This window comes from Lampris incognitus, chromosome 2, assembly GCF_029633865.1.
Source record: "Lampris incognitus isolate fLamInc1 chromosome 2, fLamInc1.hap2, whole genome shotgun sequence".
NCBI lineage: Eukaryota > Metazoa > Chordata > Actinopteri > Lampriformes > Lampridae > Lampris > Lampris incognitus.
The window spans coordinates 93036682-93055012 of NC_079212.1; the positions used below are offsets into that span (position 1 = coordinate 93036682).

An 18331-nucleotide genomic window follows, 5' to 3' on the forward strand; every position below is an offset into this window, starting at 1 on the left:
CATTTTATGAGAATGTTTTATGTGTTTTCCTTTCAGTGGTATCCAGACAGAACCAACCACAGCCAACAGGTTGTAGTGTGTTGTCTCCCCCAATTCTGTTGGTGAGTTAAGCGGAAAGTCTCACAACTGATCTGACAGCCCAGATAAGTTTGACTGAAGTACATTTTATCTACTGTTCATCTACTGAGTGTACAAAATGCTACCACCTTCCAACACTGAGATCCACTCCCTTTAACACAACCACCTGCTAAACAGTCCAGGTCTCGATGGTCCACAAGGCTTCAAATCCTTCTTTCTAGATGTTTCTGGTCACTCTGTTAGATGCAGACGGCAGATGGTTCTAGTATTTTATACACTCAGTGTGACATGTTACTAATATGAATGATGACAAGCCTACAAATAACTGATCCTCTGATGAAAATCTCATGATAATAAATGTGTCCAACTAACACAGCATGTTATGTGTGTTTGTGTGAAGGTCTACAATCTGCTATGAATGTGTCTGAGGGTAGAGAGGAGGGAGGTCCTACCTCTAAAACCACTCAGTCTGGGGAACATGACAGCCAGACCAAAGCTAAGAGGTAAGATGAGTATCTCTAACTGCCCATGACTGGTCTCCATCTCAGAGCTCAGCAGTGATGTCATCATGACATCATCAGTCAGAGTCAAAGGTCTGTTTGTGTTGTGTTGAAGCCCAGTCCATCAGGAGAGACCAGACTCCCCTGTACCCAGCTGTGTGTCCATCAAGAGTGACAAGTCTATGAATTTACCTGTTTTTTTCAAAGATGGACACCACTCTACTGAACAGAGGTGAGGTCTATGGTCACAGCTACAGTGACTATCAGTTAAAGTCAAAGCTCTTATTACTCTCTTGCATTGGAGGGATAATACTCTGATAATACTCTTATTTTCACGTGTCCAATAACAATGTCCAACTGAGATGTTCTCTTTGGGTGTGTTCCCATTTATCACAGCATGATGATTATTGAAAATATTTATTGTGCTGATGTGGTGAATTGCTGAAGACAAGGTGATCCAAAATATTTAAAAATGATGTTTGCTTTTGTTCCAATATTAAATTGTCTTCTTTATGGTAAGAACTGTGTTTTCCTGATACCTATGAGCCTGTACAATACTTCCTTTAACCTGTTACCATAAAACGTCTGCCTATCGCCTGAGCCATCACATTGTGAACACTCCCATCTAGTGTTCACCTTGTGACAGTGCACCAAAATAAACTCCCGTTTACATTTATATTTACACATTATGTGAAGGGCTGCTATATATCAGGCACAAAACATAAAGGTGGTAAAGTCGGTTTTTTCCAAGTCAACTAGTCGGGAGGTTGCCTGACTGAATAGTCGCCTAGTTGGTCTCAAGGAAGCCCTAGTAGGCTCTACTTTTCCGGGACCCACTTGCTTCAGTGAAGACCTATAATTGTTATTTAGGCCTGCACACATTCACAATACAGGGATGCATGTATACAAATTGTTATATCATTAATATGTGTTTTATTTGCAATATAATTTCATTTGCACCATAATGTGTCACTACCAGCAGGTAACATGTCGCTTACTAAGAAACAGCGATTCTCTCTCAAAAAAGTTATTTGCTAAACTGATGTAGGACTAATCTACAAAATGTGGCTCAGCTATTTAATTTCTTAGAGACTAAGAAAAACTAGTCAGATCCATCGTGGACATCATTATAAAAGGGCTATAATCTACTTATTTACTTTATCTTATTCACGTATTGTATTGTATTTTTATTCTGTTATTTTATTGTTATTAATATATTTTTATGTATTTATCGGTTTTACTTGTGTTTGTTTTGTTTTGTCCCTTTAATCTATTTTATCTAGTTTTTTTGTCTAGTTTTTATTCAACTCTGTTTTATTCTCATTATTCTCAAATTGTTTTGTGTTATTATTGGCTTGTCAGTCACCTGTGAAGCACTTTCAACTGCACTAACCTGTATGAAAGGTGTTATTCAAATAAAGTTTGATCGACTGACACAAGATAAAAAACCTTACATGTAAAGATGAAAAGTTGACACAGTAGCTGACTATTCTGACCCATACCTACTTAATACATCTTCAAAACAAGACTCAATAAATAGTCTTCCTCTGTTTTTAGCAGCATCCATCAGGACAGACCGGATTCCCCTGTACCCAGCTGTGTGTCCATCAAGAGTGACCCTTCTATGGAAATACCTATTTATTTCAAAGATCGACAACACTCTGCTGAACAGAGGTCAGTATTAAACAACTGATATGAACAGATGGTTTGGTTGTTATCAGACTCTACTGAACAGACAGAGATAACAAGTCATGACACATAGAATTGGTCTGAATCCTCTGTTGATTTAGTTTCTTCTCTCAAAACATCTCATCTAATAATCACATCAGTATTTACAGTGGTGTTCACCTTGTGTTTCTACCTGGATCCATCAGGACACACCACCTTTAACCTCCTGTGTGTGTGTGTGTGTGTGTGTGTGTGTGTGTGTGTGTGTGTGTGTGTGTGTGTGTGTGTGTGTGTGTGTGTGTGTGTGTGTGTGTGTGTGTGTGTGTGCGCGTGCATGCATGTGTGTGTCTGTGTGTTGATATCTAGAGACCTAACATGTGTTCTCCAGAGACCACCAGGAGAGGTCAGAGGTTCTCAGTGGTCAGTCTGCCCAGGAGCATCAAACAGACCTGGACTCCACTGTCATCTCTCCTAAACATCTCCATGCCTCCACAGGTATGTCATCAGGACCAACTGTCTTTCCACTCTTCGTTCTCTTTATAGCTGCCCTCACTTCCTCCTTGCTAATCCACCGCACCTCCTGATTCACAATCTCTACATCATCCAACCTTCTGTCTCTCTCTTATTTTCTTCATTCATCAGCCCCTCAAAGTACTCATTCCCCCTTCTCAACACACTCTCCTCGCTTGTCAGCACATTTCCATCTCTATCCTTGATCGCCCTTACCTGCTGCACATCCTTCGCAGCTCGGTCCCTCTGTCTAGCCAATCGGTACAAGTCCTTTTCTCCTTCCTTTGTGTCTAACCTGTCATACAACTCACCATTCACCTTTTCCTTTGCCTTTGCCACCTCTCTCTTCGCGTTATGCTGCATCTCCTTGTACTCCTGTCTACTTTCTTCATCTCTCTGACTATCCCATTTCTACTTTGCCAAACTCTTCCTCTGTATACTTTGCTGTACTTCCTCATTCCACCACCAAGGCTCCTTGTCTTCCTTCCTCTGCCCTGATGACACACAACATACCTTCCTAGCTGTCTCCCTCACTATTTCTGCAGTGGTTGCCCAGCCATCTGGCATCTCTTCACTACCACCTGTCTTAACTCCTCCCTGTACTCCACACAACAGTTTTCCTTCTTCAACTTCCACCACTTGATTCTTGGCTCTGTTTTCATTCTCTTCCTCTACTTGGTCTCCAAAGTCATCCTACAGACCACCATCCAATGCTGCCTACCTACGTTCTCCCCTGTCACCACCTTGCAGTCTCCAATCCCTTTTAGATCGCGCCTTCTACATAAGATGTAGTCCACCTGTGTGCACTTTCCTCCACTCTTGTATGTCACCTTGTGTTCCTCCCTCTTCTTGAAATATGTATTCACCACAGCCATTTCCATCCTTCTCACAAAATCCACCACCATCTGTCCTCCCACATTTCTCTCCTTGACACCATACCTACCCATCACCTCCTCATCACCTCTGTTCCCTTCACCAACATACCCATTGAAGTCCGCTCCAATCACCACTCTTTCCCCCCTGGGTACCCTCTCCACCATGTCATCCAACTCACTCCAGAATTCTTCTTTCTCTTCCATCTCACACCCAACTTGTGGGGCATATGCACTGATAACATTCATCAATACATCTTCGATTTGCAGCTTCATACTCCTCACTCTGTCTCTGACACTTTCTTCACCTCCAGCATGCTCTTGACATACTCTTCCTTCAGAATTACCCCTACCCCGTTTCTCCTCCCATTCGCACCATGGTAGAATAGTTTGGTCTCTTGCACTCACAGTATGCCTACCTTTCTTCTCTCCATCATATCAGCCAGCTCTCTCCCTTTACCAGTCATAGTGCCAACATTCAAAGTTCTGACTCTCACCTCCACACTCCTACCCTTCCTCCTCTCTTACTGCCTCTGGACATGCCTTCCCCTTCTCCTTCACCCAACAGTAGCATAGTTTCCACCGGCAACCTGCTGGCCAGCAGTACCGGTGGCAGTCGTTGGTAACCTGGGCCTCGACCAATACAGTATGGAAATCTGATTTATGAGCCGCATATTTGATTTGGCAAAGTTTTACGATGGATGCCCTTCCTGACCCAACCCTCCCCATTTATCCGGGCTTGGGACCGGCACTAAGAATGTACTGGCATGTGCATCCTCAGTGGCTGGGTTATTTATATAAATCATATACATGCCTTGATTGTTTATTTAAATTAGACGTGCTTGTCCATCCACCATTGATTAGCTGAATTAATACGATGGAGTTTGGTAAATTACCTGTGTCTCAAATTTACAGTAACATCCACTCATTGATCCCCTGGTTTATCTGTTTATTCAGAATCCCCTGTTCTCGTGTGCCAGAGTAAACACAAAGCAGCTCTGAAGGAGAAGTTTCAGTGTTTGTTTGAGGGTGTTGCTAAACCAGGAGAGTCAACACTTCTGAATCAGATCTACACCGAGCTCTACGTCACAGAGGGAGGGAGTGGAGAGGTCAATAATGAACATGAGGTCAGACGGATTGAAACAGCATCCAGGAAACTAGCAAGACCAGAAACTACGATCAAATGTGAAGACATCTTTAAACCCTTACCTAGACAAGATAAACCAATCAGAACATTGATGACAAAGGGAGTGGCTGGCATTGGGAAAACAGTCTTAACACGGAAGTTCACTCTGGACTGGGCTGAAGACAAAACCAACCACAATATACACTTCACATTTCCATTCACATTCAGAGAGCTGAATGTGCTGAAAGATAAAAAGTTCAGCTTGGTGGGACTTCTTCATCACTTCTTTATTGAAACCAAAGAAGCAAGAATCTGTAGCTTTGACGAGTTCCAAGTTGTGTTTATCTTTGATGGTCTGGATGAGTGTCGACTTCCTCTGGACTTCCAGAACAATTAGATCTGGACTGATGTCACAAAGTCCACCTCAGTGGATGTGCTCCTGACAAACCTCATTAAGGGAAACTGCTTCCCTCTGCTTGCCTCTGGATAACCACACGGCCTGCAGCAGCCAATCAGATCCCTCCTGAGTGGGTTGACATGGTGACGGAGGTGAGAGGGTTCACTGATCCACAGAAGGAGGAGTACTTCAGGAAGCGATTCAGTGATAAGAAGCAGGCCAGAAGAATCATCTCACACATCAAGTCATCACGAAGCCTCCACATCATGTGTCACATCCCAGTCTTTTGTTGGATCACTGCTACAGTTCTGGATCACATGTTGAGAACAGATGAGCGAGGAGAGATGTCCAAGACCCTGACTGAGATGTACATCCATTTCCTGGTGGTTCAGTGCATCCAAGGGAATGTGAAGTATCATGGGAGAGCTGAGACAGAGCCACACTGGAATACAGAGAGCAGGGAAATGATTGTGTCTCTGGGAGAACTGGCCTTTGAACAGCTGGAGAAAGGCAACCTGATCTTCTATGAAGCAGACCTGGCAGAGTGGGGCATTGACATCAGAGCAGCCTCAGTGTACTCAGGAGTGTTCACACAGATCTTTAAAGAGGAGCGTGGGCTATACCAGGACAAGGTCTTCTGCTTTGTCCATCTTAGCATTCAGGAGTTTATGGCTGCTCTTTATGTCGTTCTCTCGTTCATCAACACTGGAGTCAATCTGCTGTCAGAAACACAGTCAACCTCCTGGTTGGCTACATTATTTGGGGACAAACCTACAGAAGCAGACCTCTACCAGAGAGCAGTGGACAAGGCCTTAGAGAGTCCAAATGGACATTTTGACTTGTTCCTTCGCTTCCTCCTGGGCCTCTCGCTGGAACCCAATCAGAATCTCTTACGAGGCTTGCTGGAAAAGACAGGAAGTAAATCACAGACCAATCAGAAAACAGTCCTTTACATCCAGGATAAGATCAAGGAGGATCTCTCTCCAGAGAGAAGCATCAATCTGTTCCACTGTCTGAATGAACTGAATGACCATTCTCTAGTGGAGGAGATCCAACAGTACCTGACATCAGGAAGTCTCTCCACAGACCAACTCTCTCCTGCTCAGTGGTCAGCTCTGGTCTTCATCTTTCTGTCTTCAGGAAAGGAGCTGGACGTGTTTGACCTGAAGAAATACTCTGCTTCAGAGGAGGGACTTCTGAGGCTGCTGCCAGTGGTCAAAGCCTGCAATGCAGCTCTGTAAGTATATGGATTAGGCCCTTTAAAGGACTAAATCTATTTTATGCTGTTTTTTTCCATTGTTGAGAAAATATTGTGTTTCATTACACTGATTATTGAAACTATTATTGGGGTCACAGGTTCTACAATCAAAAGTATTAAAGACATTAGTAATAATATTTTGTTATTTCTGTGTTTAGATGAGTACTATAATAAAGTACTATTATCCAAACAGTTGTAATAATGAAAACAAGTAGCAAAATAGAAAGTATTAAAGTATTAGATATCATATTCTAAAGTATTAGAATATGATAGAATGATATAGTTGTGTGTGTGTGTGTGTGTGTGTGTGTGTGTGTGTGTGTCTCCATTCAGGTTGAGTTCCTGTAATCTGTCAGACAGAAGCTGTGAAGTTGTGTCCTCAGTTCTCCACTCCACCTCCTCTAGTGTGAGAGAGCTGGACCTGAGTAACAATGATCTGCAGGATTCAGGAGTGAAGCTGCTCTCTGCTGGACTGGGGAGTCCACAATGCAGACTGGAAACTCTCAGGTCAGTCTTCCTAAACCTCTTCAACACAGCACCACTTCAGTCCTCATTTACATCCACTTTAATGGCAGTCACTACATCCTAACCTGGGTGGTCTTTTCTCTGACTGGAGGAATTACAAACCAGTTGTAGTAACAAGCTCTGCTTCTACTTTCTACTTCCTCTCAACTGCTTTCCATGAGCACATACAACAGCAAAGAGGTCATGTCAATACCTTACAAATCAATATAGCTTTGTTTTCAGAGAAAAAAGTGAAATAGTCCAATAGGCATAGCAAGGCCTTCCTTCTGACCATATTCCAACAACATATTTATAATTCATATTTCTTGTCTCAGTTTGCAGTATAACTCTGTTTTCACCCGAAAAAAATAATGTACTGGTTAAGATCATATTGTAGTGTATCAAACACCCCTTAAATTACATTACATTACATTACAGTCATTTAGCTGACGCTTTTATCCAAAGCGACTTACAATAAGTGCATTTAACATAGGAAATCAGGAGAACTACTAGTCATCAGAGGTCATAAGTTCATCTTCTCTCTAAACAAGCATCTAAGAGCAAAACCAGTGCTAAAGTAAAAGTGCAAGAAAGAGATTTTTTTTTTAAATGAGTGAATGCAATAAGTGCTAAGAACAAGTAACAGGGTGGTAGTTCATAAAGAGGCGAGTTTTCAACCTGCGCCGAAAGATGGGCAGCGACTCCGCTGTCCTGACATCAGTGGGGAGTTCAATCCACCACTGTGGGACCAGGACAGAAAAGAGTCGTGACCGGGTCGATCGGCAGCAAGGGCCTCGGGGCGACGGGGCAACCAGGCGTCCCAAGGCAGCAGAGCGAAGTGGTCCGGTGGGGGTGTAGGGCTTGACCATGGCCTGGAGATAGGAAGGAGCGGTTCCTTTCACTGCCCTGTTGGCTAGCACCAGAGTCTTAAACTGGATGCGAGCAGCTACTGGGAGCCAGTGTAGGGACATGAGAAGGGGAGTTGTGTGGGAGAACTTAGGGCGGTTGAACACCAGACGAGCTGCAGCTTTCTGAACAAACTCCAGAGGTCTGATGGCCGACGCCGGGGCGCCAGCTGGTATGAACGCATGAATGTGTGGTGGTAACCCTGTGTAGTGGTCCATGTTTTAGTGGTTTTGTTTGTCTTTTAAATGTGGAGGTAGAGGCCACAGGTTTGGGGGGTGAAGAGCGACTTCATCTTCCTGTTACAGACATACTGTAGGAGTGAAGGAGGCATCACTTCCTCTGGCAGTGTGTTCACACTCACATCTCTACCATGACAACACAAAAGGATGCATTTACCTCTGCAGCTCTCTGAGCACACAATGTGTCCTCGTCACTGTACCCCCCTAAGAACAAAACATGACAGTGTGTTGATGACATCATCATTATGATGTGTATTCACTACATGATCTATGAAGGTATGTGATTCTTGTTCACTGTTGGGTTTGATACGTCTCTGTGGGGCTTCATGACCGTGTGTGTTGGCTCCATTAACATCAGAATATCCCTCAAAACTGCAGATGATCAGTACCCTCAGCCACATGTACTCACATCACAGGTGTAAAGCATAAACTCTCATTTACATAGACTATCTGCTGCTTGGAGCTGCCAGCAGCAGGTTCAGAACACACCTTTCTGGACCCCCACTATGTTAGACCACCCCTCATTATCAGAGATGGATGACTTCTTTACTGGGCAATCTTCTGGCAGAGATGGACGGCCTCCTATCCTTTTCTGTTCACTTTTTATTACCTACAGTCATTACAGACTGCAGAAGTCACCTAGATGAGTGATGAAGTGTTTCTCTCTATAAACGTTGAGTCCAGGTGAGCTGGTTCAACTTTTGTGGGATTTATTAATTCTTGCTCCCCTGCTGAGAAACAAGCAGCCGGAGACCTCTCAGTGTTTCACCTGCTTGGCTGTTTGCCGTAAACGTCATGCTGTTATGTGCATGCACACGGGGATTAATCATAGTCTGATCATGTGACCTGAGTTGACAGAGGACGTTTTTGACCATTGTCGTGATACCAGTTAACTCAGACTGGTTTGTTTGCTGGCAGCCATACCAACATGTACCCTGGCTCTGCCGAGTGACAGAAGCTAAGCAGGTCTGGGCTTGGCTAGTACTTGGATGAGAGACCTCCCAGGAAAATGAGTTGCTGCTGGAAGTGCTGTTGGTCGGCCTGTAGAGGGCAGTCTTCCCTCTGCTCCTGATTTTAAAAAAGCAAGCCAATGCCCCAGTGCAGTGATGGGGAAACAGTGCTGTAGGAGATGTGGTCCTTCGGATGAGACGTTAAAACCGAGGTTCCCGACTCACTGTGGTCATTAAAGATCCCATGGCACTTATCACAAAGAGTAGTGGTCCCCCGGTGTCCTCGCAAAATCCTCAACCTGGTTCTCTCCATCTGGCCACCTAATCACCCCCCACTATGATTGGCTCAATGATTCCTCCCTCTCCACCTCAAGCTGATGTGTGGTGAGCATTTTGGTGCAAAATAGCTGCCCTGCATCATCCAGGTGGATGCTACACATGTGGTGGTTGAGGTGAGTTTCCCCCCTTCTCTGTGAAGTGCTTTGGGTGTGTAGATAAAGCTCTATATAAATATAATCCGTTATTGTTGTTTGGTTTAGTGAAGCTGAAACTTATCCAGGAACCCTGATTATGTTGAAGATGCTTCATGAGACACTCGTAGACATCAACAGCTAAACGAAAGTAATGTGTGTGTGTGTGTGTGTGTGTGTGTGTGTGTGTGTGTGTGTGTGTGTGTGTGTGTGTGTGTGTGTGTGTGTGTGTGTGTGTGTGTTCAGGCTGTCGGGCCGTCTGGTCACAGAGGAAGGTTGTTCTTCTCTGCTCTCAGCTCTGAGCTCCAACCCGTCCCATCTGAGAGAGCTGGACCTGAGCGACAACCAGCCAGGAGACTCAGGAGGGAAGCTGCTGGCTGCTGGACTGGAGGATCCACACTGGAGGCTGGACACTCTCAGGTATGGACAGGCTGGATGACACTCACTCATCATGTCTTCTACAAGGATTTTCTCCTCGTACTCTGATGCTGGATCAGACTGGTTCTTCTGTAACAGTGGACAGGACTGATATTGGATGGAGGTTTATTAGATGGAGGATGTGCTGGTGTGACTTTGTTTCTCCTCCACCCCCAGGCTGGACCATGCTGGAGTGTGCTGGTTGAAGCCAGGTGTGAGGAAGTGTAAAGCCCAATTTATGCTCCAAATGTCAGCTAGCAGACAAATGTCTCCCGGCAGACAAAAAAGTGTTTCTCGAGTTGTTGCATTTATGCTTGTCGCAATGCCGCTGACTGTCTCCTTGTCTCTATGGAAACGTTTCGCGTCTCGCGCTGTGTTGTAAACAGTAGCGATTGTTCTTTTTATGAATGAGCGCGCGTAATGTAAACAACGCTCTCAAGCAAAACCATGGCAACGCTCGAACACCTCGTCCCTTCAATCCAACTATCCAATCACAGCTAAGCGACATAATGTGCAGGAGTCTGTGACATAAGAAAATGTGTCGTGTACATGACAGCCCTGGGAGACACAAAAAGTATCTCTCATGACGTCAAAATTGTCGAGAGACATCTGTCTGCTAGCCGACACTTGGAGTATAAATTGGGCCTAAGTGTGTGTTTAGTTTATTTGTGAGAACAAAGCAGATCACATTCAGCTGTTTAGATGGGAAGTGCGTCCACACAGCAGTGTGTGACATCCATTCATTCACATCTTGCTGGGGATGAAGGTGATGGTTGACATGATGGGTCTTCATCACACTGCTGACAAATTAACAGTCATTAGGTCTCATTTATCAAGGAACTCCAAAAGTAATGTCTGTGTGGTTCCTTCATACTGACGTTTCTCACACATCTGACAGAAATGTATGAAAACCTGAGACCACATGTAAGATGTGTGTCAACTCCACAGCTCTACTTTTATGCAGAAACCTTCACTTTTATTCATTAAATGGTCTTATTTGATCAGACTTAGTCCTCTAGTATGGTAATATCAGGAAAGATCAACAAAAGACTTGAGGAAAAAATGTCAGCAAACAATCCTGAAGTGAGAGAAGGTGTTTAGAATGATTAACAGACTACTGGAAAGACTTCCGGTCATTGTTCCCCTGTGTAATATTCATTTAATTGTTGAAAAAGAAGCTTTAAAGGGACAAAATACTGTAAAATCCAAATGTTAAATGGGCCGGCCTTGTGTTATACCGGATTTGAGTGTCTATTCAGGGACAGGACAGATTTATGACCCCCCCCCCCCCCCCGAGACTGACGAGTGACTTTTGAGTTGATCCTGAGTCACCAGAGCCCTGCTGTTCCCTCCTGAGTCTCCTGGCTGGTTGTCGCTCAGGTCCAGCTCTCTCAGATGGGACGGGTTGGAGCTCAGAGCTGAGAGCAGAGAAGAACAACCTTCCTCTGTGACCAGACAGCCTGACAGCCTATTAAGACTTTATTGTGGTGAGCCGGCTCGGAGGAATGAGAGGTAGAGATCTCTTATTAACAACTCTCATGTGCCATACACCCCACCACCCTGAGGAGAAGCAAGAGGCAGGATTCAGTTACAACAGCAGCTCCTGTGTCCCACACACCCTCCACCCCAGGAGTGCTCCTTTATTCTTCCCCTCCTCATGGTTGCTGAACAATGGCTTCCCCAAAGTCATCATTGTCCTAACACTTGTACAAGTCTTAGTCACGGTCCTACAGTCAGTCAGTCAACCTTGTGATCTACCCAGTCCGAGTCCAACACCCGAACAACAACACAACAATAAACACATGAACACAACATTTATAAACAATGATTTGAATGTCAACGGTCCCAGAATCCCTTGCGCCTCCGCAGCGCGTAGCCGTCAAGCCAGTGACCGTCTTCCCTAATCGCTACAATATTAAGACCACTATAAGACTAATATTCAGACTATATTCATACAATATTAAGACCACTATACGACAAATATTCAGACTATATTAAGATCACTATAAGACTAAAATTCAGACTACATTAATACAATATTAAGACCACTATAAGACTAATATTCACTCTATATTAATACAATATTAAGTCCACTATAAGACTAATATTCAGACTACATTAATACACTATTAAGACCACTATAAGACTAATATTCAGACTATATTAATACAATATTAAGACCACTATAAGACTAATATTCAGACTATATTAATACAATATTAAGACCACTGTAAGACTAATATTCAGACTATATTAATACAATATCAAGACCACAATAAGACTAATATTCAGACTATATTAATACAATATTAAGACCACTATTAAGAGTAATATTCAAACTATATTAATACAATATTAAGACCACTGTAAGACGAATATTCAGACTATACTAATACAATATCAAGACCACAATAAGACTAATATTCAGACTATATTAATACAATATTAAGACCACTATAAGACTAATATTCAAACTATATTAATACAATATTAAGACCACTATAAGACTAATATTCAGACTATATTAACACAATATTAAGACCACTATAAGACTAATATTCAGACTATATTAATCCAATAGTAAGACCACTATAAGACTAATATTCAGACTATATTAATACAATATTAAGACCACAATTAAGACTAATATTCAGACTATATTAATACAATATTAAGACAACTATTAAGACTAATATTCAGACTATATTAATACAATATTAAGACCACTATAAGACTGATATTCAGACTATATTAATACAATATTAAGACCACTATCAGACTAATATTCAGACCATATTAATACAGTCCACTATCTCAGAGGTGGACTGAACAAGGAGCAGCTATTTTAACTAATGATAAATAAGGTCATGTGAACGCTCTTCCAGTTTATGAATGATTGGTATTCATCATAATACACACAAGAGTACAATGGAAACTTCATAGCTCAGATCGTTTGATAAATCCGGTGGCAGTATGATTCATAAAATTATGAGGGAACTTACACATTTATGAACATATTGATAGACGAGGTCCAATCTGTGACTGAATCAACACAAACCAAACAGAAGAGAAATGTGAGATCAACAACCACTGCTGTATTGTGTCTTGTTGTCTCCATCAGATGCCTGTGAACTCACACTGGACCCAAACACAGCACACAGATGCCTCCTTCTGTCTGAGGACAACAGGAAGGTGACACGGGTGAGAGAGGAGCAGTCGTGTCCTGATCATCCAGACAGGTTTTACTCCTGTATACAGGTTCTCCTCTTCCCTGGAGCTGCCAGGGAAGAGGAGAAGAGGAAGGCCAAAGAGGAGGTTTATGGATGTGGTGAGGGAAGACATGCAGGTGGCTGGTGTGACAGAGGAAGACGCAGAAGACAGGAAGAAACGGAAAAGGATGATCCGCTGTGGTGACCCCTAACGGGAGCAGCTGAAAATAGTAGTAGATACAGGTTCTGTGTAGAGAGTCTGACTGACCGCGTTTACATGGAGGTACAGTGGGAAGGAGAGGTTTCTATAGGAGTGACTTACACAGGAATCGGAAGGAGTGGAGGAGGTGATGACTGTCTTCTTGGATGTAATAAAAAGTCCTGGACTCTGTACTGCCGTAGTGATAGATACACTGTCTGTCATAATAACAGAACAGCGATACGTACCTCCCCCTCCTCTTCTGACAGAGTAGGAGTGTATCTGGACTGGTGTGCTGGAACTCTGTCCTTCTACAGAGTCTCCTCTGACACACTGACTCACCTCCACACCTTCACCTCCACATTCACTGAACCTCTCTGTGTCGGGTTCGGGTTTGGTTCACCAGACTCCTCAGTGTGTCTGTGTTAGGAGGAACACTCACACTCCTGCCCAAAGACACCAACTGACATGATATATCCCTCTGTACAGGATCACACACACACACACCTGTTTGTGTTGTTGTATAATTAAATCAGTGAGTTATTTAAGCAGGCAGAACCGAGTTATTAAAGTTAAACAAGTCAGTTTTAACCCTGGATCTTTTTAAATGATTCTTATGATAGAATACAGTAGAATAGAATAGAATAGAATCATAATATTTCTCTAAAGAGGGCTTCATCATAATAAACAGCTGATAATACTTTTCACTTGGTGTGTTATTAATCTCACCACTGCAACATGAACATTTACATTCATTTCTACTGTTGCAGATGAAAAGTTTTAAAGATGACAAAATGAACATTATACATTTCTAGATAGTTTCACACAGGGTTTAAAGACGGAGTCCTTACCTTTCATGTTCAGTGTGTAGAAATTCTCCTGTAGTGAAGTATTATTTTATCTGTCTGTCATCTGTCCTGTTAAAAGTTTTAAATCGTGTTACACAATGTGTGTGATGTGTTGTAGCTGTTTTTAAGCTGATTCTCAGTCATGTCTGAAGACACTTTGAGTCTGTCACACCCATAAAACTATGAAAGACATCTGTCAATCATTATTTACACACAACACTTACAAGAGGCAATTTGTTGAATTATTTCCCTTCAAACCTAATGCGACTGTTATTTTAAATCCATGAAAAGTGTTAAGAACAAGAGAAGAAGAAAATATATGAATGCCTGTCTCAACGCCTTTCATTAGTTTGACTGCAGTCAGCCAAACTGCTATTCTTAATGCACATATATTATTATTATTATTCCATCTGTTTTTCACCTGTTTTGTCCTAGCGCTGACTCCGTCCACACGATACAAGTTCACATGATAAATCACAGTAACACACATGCAGCTGTGCCACATTAAACATGTTTATAGTCATTAGTGAAGTTAAAGTTTAAAAACTTAAAAAGGCCCATGTATCTCAATGGGGGCATTACATCAGCTTCATCCTAATACAACACACAATATACCAGCTGATCAATCACATCCCTATACACACACACACACACACACACACACACACACACACACACATATATATATATATATATATATATACACACACACACACACATATATATACACGTGTATGTAAAAACAGTTTCTTTCCGCGGGCTGTCACTCAAATGAACGCTTAACACTGTTAAATAAATCCAACCGTGTTGTGTATACTGTACATTGTAGGCATACTGGTACGCTTTGTCGTGTCCATCTACCTCACGCATGTGTGTGAGTAAGCTGCTAACATCTGTTTCAGCATCTCTGGTATATTCTCTGCACCGCTGCACCTCACCACCTCTTATTTCACCTGTATAAGTCAGTCCTTGTGTGTATATCTGGAGATTGTTGTGTTGTAGTGTTGTTATTCTTTGTTAAGTACACCGAGAGAGCCACGAAACCAGAGTCAAAGTCCATGTAGTGCAAACCTACATGGCCAATAAACCTGATTCTGGCTCTGACTACCTTGTCAATTCCGGCTCCACAAATAAAGGTGACTTGTAATGATGACAACAAGATATTTGGACAGCCTCTATAAAGCCTGCCTTCATGTTTAATAAAGAGCATTTTAAAAAGCAGATTCAACTTGTTCTTCACTGTTGCTCCATCCTCTTCCTCATCCCAGTCCAGAACTGAACACCTCATCATGAGCTGCAACAATAAAAACACAAAACAAATCAAAGCCAAATGTCCAGACGGGCTTAAACAAAACCAGAACATGCCAAACAAGTGTGTTTTGCATGTGTTTATGGTGGTGTAATAACCTAGCATGTGTTGGGTCAGAGAGACCAAGAGGGCAGTTTAAAGACAGAATAAAGGGCACGGTGGTCAGCAGACTCATAATGCTGAGATAAAGGAAGATATTAAGGGAAGGATGTTTTCTGCCATTCCTAAACAGGAACTCAGAGGTTGAATCAAGATGAATCCTCTACCATGACTGATTTATCTCTTCCACATCCTTCTGCTCCAGGTATTCGCTTAACGCCTCATGTAACAGAATAAACTCCAGATACTTTAAAGCTCTACATGCATTTGGCCCGGTAAGAATAAAGAATACAGTATAAAACCCCACAAGTGAGGGAGCAGCATGGAGGGGCGGCTCTCCCTGGTCTGTAAGAACACTGTTGTGCAGCCCAGTTAAGACCACTGGTGATTTGGGGCAGCCCAAGTTGTGCAGCCACATGGAAAAGATACTGGGCGCGTACTGATCGATGGGTCTCCAATCCAGGCAGCGGTCTCTGACAGAGAGCTGAGCAAACACCTCTTCAGTAAAGAAACCCAGTCACCACACTGAGCCTACACATGTGGGAGGAGATGCTGAAGAGATGTGACGTGCAACATATTCATTATCAAAACTACTACGGTGCTGCACATCTGATAGGACGATGGGAAGAAAGGTCTCGTGTGGTGCTTCATACTGGGGGAGCTGGAAACATGGCCTACAGCAGCAAGGTGTTTAGATTTCTTTTAATGTGCCGTTGTTCCACTGAGACTTGGACTACATGGACGGATGCTGAAGGTGTGACATTACTTTTTGTTTATAAAACAGTTGTAGAGTCTTTTTTTTGTCCATATAACAGCCTCTCAGCAATCACATCAGAAAATGTCCCTCATATCAGAAGACATTAAACATGGACATGTGTCTTCCTCGACTTTTCTGTTCTTTTTGTACTCCTGATGACCCGGGTGGCAGATTTGGATGACCAAAACAAGCCAAACAGTAATGTGAGGAGCCAAATGATAACAACAACAACTGCTGCTACTACTGCTGCTGCTCCCGTTAGGGGGCGCCACAGTGGATCATCCGTTTCCATGTCTTCCTGTCCTCTGTATCTTCCTCTGTCTCACCAGCCACCTGCACGTCCTCCCTCACCACATCCATAAACCTCCTCTTTGGCCTTCCTCTTCTCCTCTGGCCTGGCAGCTCCATGTTCAGCATCCTTCTCCCAGTATACCCAGCATCTCTCCTCCACACACGTCCAAACCAGCTCAGTCCTGCCTCTCTTGCTTTGCCTCCAAACCGTCCAACCTGAGCTGTCCCTCTAATATACTCGTTCCTAATCCTGTCCTTCTTCATCGCGCCCAACGAAAATTTTAGTATCTTCAACTCTGCCACCTCCATCTGCGCCTCCTGTCTTTACATCAGCGCCACTGTCTCCAAACCATATAACATAGCTGGTCTCACCACCATCTTGTAAACCTTCCCTTTGTGGCAGGATGAGGAAAAACACAGGAGACGAAGGCGGGTTTGAAGTTTATTCCTCGACTCCAAAAACCAAACTCCAGCAGGGACAAGCCTGCACCAGCGAGCCCGGGAACGTAAACCACGCCCCCAGCTCACAGTCCTGCTGGGTGAGGGGCATAGCCCCCCCCCCCCAACACCCAGATGGGACTCCTGGAAAGAAAATCAGTGTCTCACTGGAGGCTTAAGCAGCCTGCCATAACGGCTGCGCCGTCCCTCAGCCGCAACAGTAGGTGAAACACAGTCCAATGCCGGCTGAGAAGCAGAATGCTGAACCCGTGAAGACACTGCCGGGGTCCTGGAAGGAGGCCGACCCCGACGGGGAACCTGGGCCGGAAACACAACTTCACCTGCCACCCTGTGCGCCGGTTTAAGCCTATCAAGCGTGACACGCTCCCTACGCCCACCCATATCCAGCACAAAACCCTTAGGACCTGTCTCAAGAACCCGAAATGGGCCATCGTATGGGGACATGAGCTCCGCAGGCACGAACGACCGCGGAAAAGAGTGGTGAACGGGGCCCGGAACCCGAGTGCTGTCGGACAAAAAAGGATAAACGGCCGGGCGGGGTCGAGGAGCGGAACTCCCAGGCGAAAGTTCCCCAGGGACGCTGCGCGGCTGACCGAGCACCAGCTCGGCGGGCGAAGCGTCGAGGTCCTCCTTAGGAGCCGAACGCAACCCGAGCATAACCCAAAGTAAACGCTCCACCCAGTTACCATCCGTGAGCGCAGCACGCATCGCTGCCTTGAGCGACCGGTGAAAACGTCCACACAAGCCATTAGCCTGCGGGTGGTACGCGGTAGTGCGGTGTACCTCCTGCACACCCAAGGATCGCGCAAGTGCCTACCAGAGCTCTGACACGAACTGGGGGCCCCTGTCTGAGGTGACATCTGACGGAGTGCCGAAACGGGCCACCCAGGAGGAAAGAAAAGCGCGTGCAACGTCCGAGGATGTTGTGGAGGACAGAGGGACAGCCTCTGGCCACCTGGTGGTCCAATCTACCATTGTGAGCAGGTGCGTAAAACCCTGTGAAGAAGGTAGAGGGCCCACCAGGTCCACATGCACGTGGTCGAAACGTCTGGCCGGGATCGGAAACGGTTCGAGGGTCGACTTAGTGTGCCGGTGGACCTTAGCGCGCTGGCACGCCACACATGCAGCCGCCCCCCCCCCTCACACACACACACACACACACACACACACACACACACACACACACACACACACACACACCTATTCTGTCCCAGTCTCCTGTTCATATGCAAGTTTCAGGTGCCGTGAAGTCTGGTGCCACAGAT

The 18331-nt window shown here is 44.2% G+C and overlaps 1 pseudogene; it reads left to right on the forward strand.

Moving 5' to 3' along the window:
* Positions 1 to 492: 492 nt before the first annotated feature.
* Positions 493 to 13732, forward strand: LOC130130820 (protein NLRC3-like; annotated as a pseudogene).
* Positions 13733 to 18331: the final 4599 nt, after the last annotated feature.